Source organism: Nannospalax galili, unplaced genomic scaffold, assembly GCF_000622305.1.
Source record: "Nannospalax galili isolate Female #2095 unplaced genomic scaffold, S.galili_v1.0 scaffold872, whole genome shotgun sequence".
In the NCBI taxonomy this organism is placed as follows: Eukaryota; Metazoa; Chordata; class Mammalia; order Rodentia; family Spalacidae; genus Nannospalax; species Nannospalax galili.
Genome location: NW_008332654.1, coordinates 1,407,496 through 1,418,609, shown reverse-complemented (window position 1 = coordinate 1,418,609; position 11,114 = coordinate 1,407,496). Strand labels below are relative to the sequence as shown.

Here is an 11,114-nt window from a genome sequence, read left to right as displayed (position 1 = left end):
GTCCTAGATTAGGTTACTTGAGTTGGACGACTCACCTTACATGTAGGTGTAGGTAGAGCCATTCATTGGGCTGGGGTCCTGGATTGAATAAAAAAGAGAAAGCCAGCTGAGCCTCAGCCTCATTACTGACTGCTCCGCAGTGTGACCAGCTCCATCCTGCTGCCATGCCTTCCCCTCTGTGACCCCAACTGTCAGACTAAACACACCCTTCCTTAAGTTGCTTTTGTCAAATATTTTGTCATAACAATGAGAAAAGTAATCAACACAGTATCACTGCAATAATTTGACAAGGATGTAGCATGTCTCCATGCCTCAATTAAACTCCTAGAGGATCTCACAGTGATTCATTTCAGACTAATAACATTAAATCTAACGTTTCTGGTATCTACATTAAATGTACGTAAAACAACCTCAGGCCAGCAAGTGCCTGGTTGTTGTGCCTACGGATTCTGTAACAAGATGCCTGGGACCTTATCCTAGCTTCATCAGTAACAGCTCAGTGGATTTAATCATTCCATGACTTGTTTTTTTTTTTTTTTTTTAATTTTGTTTTCATTTATAAAACAGAGGTGATGATAACAATATCTAATTCCTAATAATTTTAAAATAAAGTAGTTACATTTGACTGGACTGCGTCCTGTCTCATAGCAAGCACTGTGCTCCCACTGGCCTCTATCACTGTTTGTATCAGCCTTTCACTTGTGATGAGTCATTTTCTCCTCACAAGCATTTTTCAGTGCATCCATGATAAACCTTAGCCTGGATGCTGCTGCATTAGGAGCCTTGTGTGATCTTAGAAGTGTATGCCACAAAGGCAGAGGTAAGTCTTGTTGACTGCTGAGTCCTGAGAAACCTGAATGAAAATGGAAACCAGGAAGAGTTCAAATTTGTTTCTTGAATAAAGGAATGAAAAGCTGGCTAAATTAGTGGGTCTGTATGTAGGACAGATACCCCATGCTGCATTTCTCTTTGAACTTTATTTCACCTCTCTTGAGGAAAATATGTGTCATGCCATCTTAGATCCTTTAGTGACTCCTAATACAAAAATAGAGGAAGAGAGAATAAACAAGACAGAGCAGTGACACTAAGATTGGACCCCTATACGAAATTTCCCTTTTCCCATGGTGGTCTACTATACACTTGTTTCTGGACCTTTGAGATTTCATCTTCCTATATGGCCTATAATTCTATCATTTTGACAATAATAATAAATTAAGAAACATCTTTCTCAAAATGTGGAAACAGGGCTGGTGAGATGGATCTGCCCATAAAGTGCTTGCCACACAAGCCTGAAGATAGGAATTCCATCCCCAGAATCCGTGTAAAAGTAGAAGAAACCCAATTCCACAAAACTGTCCTCTGACCTCCATATATGTGCTGTGGCATGCTCCCCCACATCATATACACACAGTAATAATACAAATCTTTTAAATGTGGAAAAATACAGGGAATATAGAGGGTTGTTGGAAAAGAATTTCACATATTTTGGATCAACTCTATTGCTTTTTCCTTACATTAGTATATCAGGAAAAATGCACAGAATTGGTTGTTTATAAATAACAATTGTGTATGTCTAAGGGACAGAATATCAAATTCTATGAAATGGATTCAACAAATCTAGTTAACAAATTCATCACTTCATATGCTTCTTTGGGAAAAGAGCATTTAAGATATATTCTTTTCATTATTTTGAAATGCATAATACATTATTAGCTACAGAAAATGTTATAAGGCTAGATCACTAATTTTTCCCCTTGATTCACTGAGATTTTATATTCTTTGACCAATATCTCTTTCCCATTTATTCTCTTTGTCTCACAGAACATGGTAATCCCTGTTCTGTGCTCTATTTCTTTGAATTTGACTTTTTAAAATTCTACAAATAAATGTGTTTCATGCAATATTTATCTTCCTGTGCCTGGCTTAATTCATTTAGCACAATGTCCTTCAGATTTATACATGGTGTCACAAATAGAAGAATTCCTTTCTTCTTAATGGCTGAATACTATTCTGCTGCACTTGCATTGAATATGGAAAATTTGACTGCCTGAATGGACAAGATAGAAGGAGAAATACGTAATTTTGGAGCATGGTTTGGGAAAGATCAGTTCTGGAAATGTGGTTTGGAGAGGCTTAGAGCCTGGGTGAAAAAGTAATGCAAGAGGAGAACGTAGTACAAATGGAAAGAGGTGTTAACATAGCAACTTCTCTTTTTAAGACATTTTTCCTAGAGCCACCTTAAACACAAGAAAGAGAAAGAAACTTTCTGGCTTTGTCTTTTGTTCTTTCATCGACATGTGGACACTACTCTGCAAACAGTCTGTGACCAGATGCTAAAAACATCTTAGAGACTATTTACAGACACAAAGATGTGTCATTTACTTAAATGAAGGGAGAGATGGTCTATGGGACAGCAGTCACTGAACTGTGTTAATCCAAGCAGACAGAGCTAAGGCACAATAAAAAGTAATCTGTAAGCGAATGTTTCTAGACCTTAAGTTTCTTGAGCTCAAGGCTGGGTCTGACGTGCTACTGGGCTACCATAAACCAGCCCAAACCAGCATATGCTCTGGGGTCTCAATGAATGTGTGAATGAATTTGTCTTTAAAATCAAAATCACATCATTGGTATGGTTATTAGTCCTTCCTCATCTGCTCATCTTTTCCCTCTTTCATCTTTCTTCTTGGTTGATCTCCAGTCTCTTCTGGACTTAGTTCTGCTTTCTGGAGTAGAATTATTTGAAACTTTCATGGCAGCTGGGCATGGTGGTGCATGCCTTTAATTCCAGCCAGCAGAGGCAGGTGAATCTCTGTGAAATTGAGGCCAGCCTGGTCTACATAGTGAGTTCTAGGCCAGCTGGGGCTACAGAGAGAACTTGTCTCAAAACAAACAAACAAACAACCTAAAACAAAACAAAACAAAAGTAGACAAGCCACAGCTACATAGAATCCAGGGAGGAAATGAATAACCAAGGTATCTTACATTTTTAGCTTGGTCTTTCGTTTAAATGTTTTAGTCTTTTCTTGGCTCCCAGACAGTTTCCATGCTTTAGATTAGGCACTTCTCTGTTCTAATCTATTTTAGGCAGGAAGGATGGAGTCTACTAAGCTAAGGTGCTTTCAACATTGGATTGGCAGGAGGATGCTGAATTAGTTTCCAGGACTTCTGTAGCTGGGTACCACACACTGGGTTGCTTATGAAACACATATCGATTCTTTCACATTTTGAAAGCTGTTCAGGATCAATATATCAATAGTTGGCTAATACCAGTCTGGCTGACACCAAGGATGGTTCCTTCTGTGCAGGAAGATCTGCCCCCGACTTCTCTCACTGGCCTGAAGATGGCTTCTCCTTGTGTGTTCATAATCAACTTCCTTTGGTACATTTCTACATTCACAATTCTTTTTTTATGGAGACACTAGTCATACTGGTTTAGGGAGCATACTAGTAAACTCTTTTTAACCCTATAAAGAACAGGTCTCTAAGTACATTCACATCTTAAAATACTAAGATACACCCAGATTTGGATGGGGCATTGGGGACACGCAGCTCACGAGAAGTGCATTCTTTAAACCATCTGCAGAAAAGTAACTCTACGTAAATGCTCAGATAACAAAGAGGAGAGAATATCAGACATAGGATGGCTATCCCATTGTAAAATGAAAATATTGATTTTCAAAATGTCAGAAAAGACTTTTCCCTAAAAAGAAGATCATAAAGTTCTTTTTATTGTTCTTGACACTTTTTTCAGGAGGCTAAAATTACTCTGAGATTGATGTGAGAAGTCATCTCTGTCTCCAGATCACTTTTGAAACATGTGTTACATATGGGATATAGTAATTATTCCAAATACTGAAGCCTGGTCCTTGATGTTTCAGACAATACAAAGCAAATCAGTATAAATAGGTTCCTACAGAGCATACCGAATGAAGCTCATGCTCAGTTGTCAATTATTAATCATCCCCAGGGCAAGAAGGAGAGATGCCAGAGTCAAAACAATGGAAACAGGCAGCAAAGGTTAGGACTCCGTGGTTTAGACTGGTGTAGTAGACAGCGGGGACATGAAGAATGTGACAGAGTGAATATGCGGCTCTAGCAGTCACCACCGCTGCTTTTGAGTCCTGCTAGGCAACAGCTGCCCCCACCTGCAGAGTCACAGTCCTCATAAACAAAGTATATGCACAAACAAGAGAGGAACAGAGATGAAATCAGCGTGTGGAAAGGAAGGGGATGCCAATGATCAGTATTGGGATGCTACCCGAGTGTCAAAAGGAGGGTAGGGAACTAACAAGATAGGATGCTTGCAAGAAGTCAAGCAGAATCAAAATGTTTGTAGAATATTGTATGAAATGTGCAAAATTCAATAAAAAATACATTAAAATCTTTGTGGAAGATTTTCATACCCACATGCTTTCATTTTGGGAGTGAGAAGGTAACCAGAAGGCAAGGTCTTTGCTGTATGTATGCTCACACACTACATGTATGTTTATATTCACAGTTCTCGTATCCTTATTAAATGTTATTTATTTTAAACTAGGAAAAGAGTAGTGTCTTGTTTGATTTCTGTTGCTTGTGGTAAACACCATGACCAAAAGCAGAAGGGTTTAGGTCATGTTACACTTCCAAGTGATATTCTGTCATCAGGAAAGCCAAGCAGGAACTCAAGTCAGGCATCTGGAGGTAGAAACTGAAGCAGAAAATGGAGGAACATTGCTGGGTAGCTTGCTCCTAGGCTCATGTTCACCTTTCTGATAGAACCAGACTCACTTCTCCAGGAATGTCATCACCCACTGTGGACCGGGCCTTCCTATATCAATTAAGAATTGAGAAAGTACCCTAGAGGCACATCCGTTGGCCAATCTGATGGAGGAAATTCCTTAACTGAGGTTCCCTCTTCCCAGGCATGTCAAGTTAACAACCAAGATTAACTACCACAAGTGGTTTCTGAATAATAGTAAAACCACAAACATGAAGACTAGCTCAGGTGGAACACCAGGGGTGACAGAGCCCAGCATCACCCTTCTTGACTAGGACAACAGTGACAAATATCAACTCATGGAGTTAACATGGCAAGCTAGACTGTTCTCTACTGCCAGTAATAAATGAACCCACTGATGATAAGGCTGACTCACAATACTTTTCCAGTAAAAAATAAAAGGCCAGTATTTTACTTTTGTCTTATGGGATGGAAATTTCATAAATCATATTATTTGTCTTAAACTTTGAAAAATGTCTTAAAGAACATGTGCTGAAGTGAAAATTTCAAAGAGAAAAGATTTAGGAAGATCGTGGAATGGGAAAGGTACTTATTCTGTTTACCAACATACAGGTAATATAATAATAGTTCATCTTAATGAAAGTGTAGGAGGGAGAAAAGTGCTTACTGAACGAGTGCCTAATAGCAAGAATTTGTTCCAGGAATATGCATTTCCCCATTAAAAGCACAACCATTCTATGAAGTGTGTTACTTGTGGTGGCAGAATGGCAACCTAATTGTTTAATAATGAAAACAGTGCTGTTTTGACTGTCTTTTTTCCTTTCTACATTGGAAAGACGGTGTCTTAATTAACTTTCTATTGCTATAATGAAACACTTTGACTAAAAATAACTTGGGGAGGAAAGTGTTTATTTGGCTTACACTTCCACATTACAGTCCATCTTTGCAGGAAATCAGGAAGGAACCTGGAGGAGATAGGAACTGAAGTATGGAGCTGTTTACTAGCTTGCTCCTCTGGCCTGAGCTCAGTCTGCTTTCTTATACAACCCAGGACCACCTGCAGAAAAGTGGTGCTTCCCACAGTGGACTGGGCTATCCCAAACCACTCAGTCAAAAACATATCTCACAGACATGCCCAGAGGCCAATCCAGTAGAAGAAATTTCTCAGTTGAGGTCCCTCTTCCCAGGCCTGTCAAGTTGACAGCTGAAGCTATCCATCACATAGAGGATGTGCATGCTTCCTCTTCTTTATTTGTCCTCCACTTCTTGGAAGGGTTTGAGGATTACATTCTTCCATTCCATAATGAGTAAAGAATGAGTTTTGAGGTTATTATTGCTCAATTCCCCCCCCCCTTTTCTGTCTTTTTGAGACAGGGTCTCCCTGTAGTCCCAGCTGTCCTGAACTCACTCTGTAGACCAGGCTGGCCTTGAACTCACAGAGATCCACCTACCTGTGCCTCCCAAGTGCTGGGACTAAAGGCGTGTGCCACCATGCCCAGCTTAAGTCTTCTTTTTGTAACCAAATTAGGTAACCCCCGAAGGGGTGCACCGCTCCTGGAGGTACTGCAATACCAGGTCGATGCGTGGAGTGGACGGAGCAAGCTCCTATTCCAACTCCTAGTTCCAAAAATCCATTTAATATATTGTCCTCGGATAGAGGACGTATCAGATATTAAACTGATAAGAACAGATACTACACTTGATCTTAGCCAAAAGGCCGAGAAGCGATTCAATTTCCCTTTTAATGTACAATGGTAAATCAGAAAAAAGTAGATTTCCCGAAGAAGCCATGTACTTGGAAGAAGAAAGAAGAAGATAGGAGTTACAGTCTATCAGTCTATTATAAAAGTAGAGAGTTCCTTTTCTCGGATGGAGAGAGAGTTGAGTTTTTGCAAGCACTGTTCACCTGCAGCACCTTGAGATGCCTGAGCACCCCAGAAAAGAGGAACTGATTGGAGAATTGAGAATGGAGGGGACTTGACAAATGTACCACATTTAGCAAGATTGCCTCATTGTTCCCCTTAGCTTGAACAAACCTTAAACAAGTTACTTGACAAGTTAAAGATGAAGGTACTTCCATTTTCTTAGAGCACGTTAGGAATTTGTAATTGTAAATTCTTTCTCTGTCACTTTATGATATGTTTATTAGCCTCTTGAAGTTCGGTCCCCCGCCCACCTGCAACTGAGGAGCCGATGAGTTTTAGTAAAAGCAGTTTCTAAGCGTAAGTGCCTGCTTCTCTAACAGAGAATCAGAAAGAACAAAGTCTAATGTAGTCAATAGAATGCTAAGCAGCATAAACTCCCTGAGCTGCTACAGTCAGAGGACATCTGTTGGTGTTACACAGGATGTGTTAGGGAATCCCTGGTGCTTCCCAATGTTACAGGCCATTTCTTGCTCTCATCTCCATTAAGAAGTAAGTCTTATCATCCAAACAGTACCTGAGTTAAGCTGTAAGTGAAGAGTGAAGGCACTGGGAATGAGCATTACTGGCAAAGGGTATAGGGGTTAATGAACAAAAAAGCATTGAGAAAAAATAAGGTGTGGCTTAGCAAATGCTGGCGGTGGGGTATGAGAGGAAAGCATGACTACAAGGAGGGCAGAGTGGGCAGAGATGGTCCTGGGGCTCTGGACAGGTTCTTGGGGAATATGGCTATGCTTGTTGCTCTAGTTTGCTTTCTATTGCTGTGACAAAACATACTGCTTAAAAAACAACTTGGGAAGGAAAGGGTTTATTGCAACTTATGCTTCCAAGTGACAGTCCAACTTTGAGGGAAGTCAAGGCAGGAATTCAAGACAGGAACCTGGAGGCAGGAATGCAAACAGAGGTCAGGGACACTGCCTGCTAGCTTACTCCCTCTGGTCTCCTTAGCCTGCTATCTTACACAACCTAGGACCACCTGCCCAGGGGTAGCACTGCTCACAATGGGCTGAGCCCCCACATCAACTAACAGTTAATGAAATGCCTCACAGACATGGCCACATGTCAATCTGATGGAGACAATGGCTCAACTAAGGTTCCCTTTTCTGAGGTATGTCAAGCTGACAGCTGAAGCTATCCAGCATACCTGACACAGAGACGGTTGGTTGGCACTTCTGGTGAGAGAAATGTCAAGGGGATGATGGGGCCAGAAGTCAGGTTCCAATAGATCAAAGTGGGGTGAATAAGAGGTGAGAAAGGGTTAACAGTCCATGCCAATTACTCTTTAAGAAACTTGGTTATAATGAAAGGGAGAAGGAACTTGGAGGACATAGAATTGTTGTAGATTGCTTTGTTTGGTTTTGATCTAAGAAAGCTGGATAGAGGGTTTTGATCTGTTGGGAAAGAGTTAGCTTCTAGGTCAAGGTTAAAAATGAAGGACAGAAGGAGGATAGCCTAGGAGATGGGAAATGAACTTGGAGGTCTCTGAGAGGAGGTGATCTTGAAAACAGGTAAGGGAGATCTCTTGCTTTATCTTAGAGGGAAAGGGTTAAGAGTAGGAGGAAAGAAAGTAGATACTGTGTGAGGGTAGAGAATTTAGGGAGTTGCTGTTTCCAGTGAATTGGGAAATACGGTTGCCTAGCAGGATATGGAGAGGGAGTGGAAAGAATCAACATGCGTGGTAAGTAGTGTGAACATCAGCTGGCCAGGTACAAGACAGTGAGTACTGGGGAACGTGGAGCTTATCATGGGTTGTGTGTATATTTTTATTTTATGCTATTTACTTTTTAACATTTTATTCATTGTTTTGATTTTATGTGTATGAGTGTACTGCTTGCATGTAGGTAGGTGCATCCATGTTGTGCAATACCTGCAGAGGCCAGAAGAGGGCACCAAATCCCATGAACCTTGTTAGTTATTAGTTGACATGTAGGTGCTGGGAATTGAACTGGGTCCTTTTAACCATCAGTACTTTTAACCACTGAGCCACCTCTCCAGCCCCAGTGTGTGCATATTTTTAACATAATTTTTTAAGTTTTTAATGTAATATTTTTTGTATTTTTTTTTATTTTTTAGAAGAAGCATTTCATTACAGCTTTAACATACACAATAACAGGTGGGTGGAAGTTTCTAGGTTCACAGTTGAGTTAATACATTTATACAATATTGAACTCAGTATAAGCCCTGTAAGACAGAAAATTGAATGAGTTTTTAACTTTTAAAAAAGATCTCCATTTCATTTTAAAATATACTGTTTCTTACAGAAAGACTCATTGTTTTTGCTAATAACACTTATATGTTGGGACATGTGTATCTAATCTGTATGTATCTGATTATTACTAGTCATAGTTGGTTGCACTCGGGTCCTTGGCACTTGTGTATGGATATAAAGTCATCGGGTAGATTTCAATGGTAATGTTTATCACCTCTACTAATTAACATGACATAAATTTTTATGCTTCCTCCTCAAATATAACTCATTTTAAAATTTGTTGATTTTTTTTGGTGCATATGACACAGAACATCCATATTCATCTATACACCCACTTCCCAGATGGCACCCTCCCATAGCTGCCATCCCCCACTAGAGCCCTTATACTTTGTCATTCCTGCTACTGTCCGCTGTGTTCTTGGCACCCCCAGCCATTCCCCAGTATTTGTCCATCTGGTGAATCTAGTCAGCCTATCTAGAGATCTTTGTTTTAGGAAGGTCAGCTATTCCTCATCTAGTAGCAGTCATTTGTCAATGTTCCTTTAGGTAAGATTGGGGTCTGCTGTTCATTTTCCCAGTTCTATGTGGGGTTACTATCTCAGTCTCTTGGGCCACATTGGAAAACAACTCAAAAGAAGGTATCTCCTATCTGGCATTGTTTCTTGTTATGTAGCCTTTAGCTATACTTATACATACCTATGGACTCTTATATTGGCCCTTTTAATCTTTGTTTTTACTTTCCTTTGGGTGTTTAAGGCCATACAGTTGGCCCAGATAAGCCAATTTATTTTACTCTTAAGGCCGTTTGAGGATCTGTTTCTCAGGGGTCACATAGGCTTGGGAGGAGCCCCTGGCTCCTTTCTTTTACCAGTTGTGTCTATGTGAAGATAAGTCAAAGGTCCTACTCGACAATGGCTAGCTTTGCTTGGAAGCACTGAGGAAATTTTTCCTCTGTGTTGACCCTTCTCTTTGTAGACTGGAACACTGGTTCAAATCCATCTCATGGGGTCTCCATGGATCAATAGGACAGGTGACTCACCACAGTTACAAGACATTTTGAGAGATGCTCATGGTCCTCTGAAACTAGTTGAACTAGGAGAGCAAGGAGCAAAAACTGTCCATTATGTCCCTCTGACCAAATTAGTATAGGCCTCAAAGTATGTCTGTTAAACATCTAAGAAGGTTAATTACACCAGTCTTGTACTTTTAATTACCATGTGCCATGTAGATAAATCTTGGGCAAAGACCAATTGTTCTCAGATAAACCTTGCTGAGACATATTTCTTGATCTGGTATGCATAATTTGTCAGTAGTTGTTGGACTAATATGGCTCCCTCTAGTTTTTAAAACTAGTTAGGCATTATTTATCTCTCACATGGTCTAACCCTTCCTTCATGGTTTCCCCAGTTAATGTGCCCTCTTCTTCAAGGTTTATTCTTCAGCTCTGTAATACAGTTTAAAATCTGGTATAGTGATCCCCCCAGCATTACTCATAGTGCTCAGGGTTGCTTTGGCTATCCGAGGTCTTTTGTGCTTCCATATGAATCTTAGGATGATATTTTTCCAGCTCTCTGAAGAATGTCATTGGGATTTTGATTGGCACTGCATTGAATCTATAAATGACTTTTGGTAGGATGGTCATTTTCACAATATTAATTCTTCCAATCCATGAGCATGGGAGGCCCTTGCATCTTCTGATGTCTTCCTCAATCTCTTTCTTTAAAGATTTAAAATTTTTGTTGTATAGGTCTTTATTTTCTTTGGTCAGGTTTATTTGCAGCTGTTGTGAACAGGAGTGTTTCCATGTGCTCTTTATCTGATTGTTTGTTATTGGTATATAGAAAGGCTACAGACTTTTGTAGATTAATTGTGTAACCTGCCACTTTACTGAATGTGTTAATAATTGCTAGGAGTTTTCTGGTGGAATTTTTGGCGTCTCTTAAATATAATATCATATCATCTGCAAAAAGGGATAATTTAATCTCTTCTTTTCCAATTATTACTCCTTTAATTTACTTCTCTTGTCTCATTGCTCTTGCAAGAGTTTCAAGCACCATGTTAAAAAGGAGTCGAGAGACTGAACAACCTCGTCTGGTTCCTGATTTTAATGGGAATGATTCCAGTTTTTCTCCATTTAGAATGATGTTGGCTGTGGGCTTATTGTATATAGCTTTAATTATGTTGAGGTATGTTCCGTCCAATCCAATTCCCTCTAAGACTTTGAACATAAATGCATGCTGAATTTTGTCAAAAGCCTTTTCTGCAT

At 39.9% G+C, this 11,114-nt stretch overlaps 1 non-coding gene across 1 annotated transcript; it reads right to left on the bottom strand.

The window, feature by feature from the left end:
- Window positions 1-6,255: 6,255 nt before the first annotated feature.
- LOC115069376 lies at window positions 6,256-6,446 on the bottom strand. Its single transcript, XR_003848665.1, has one exon. It is a non-coding gene; the product is annotated as a U2 spliceosomal RNA (small nuclear RNA).
- Between the last annotated feature and the right edge of the window lie 4,668 nt (window positions 6,447-11,114).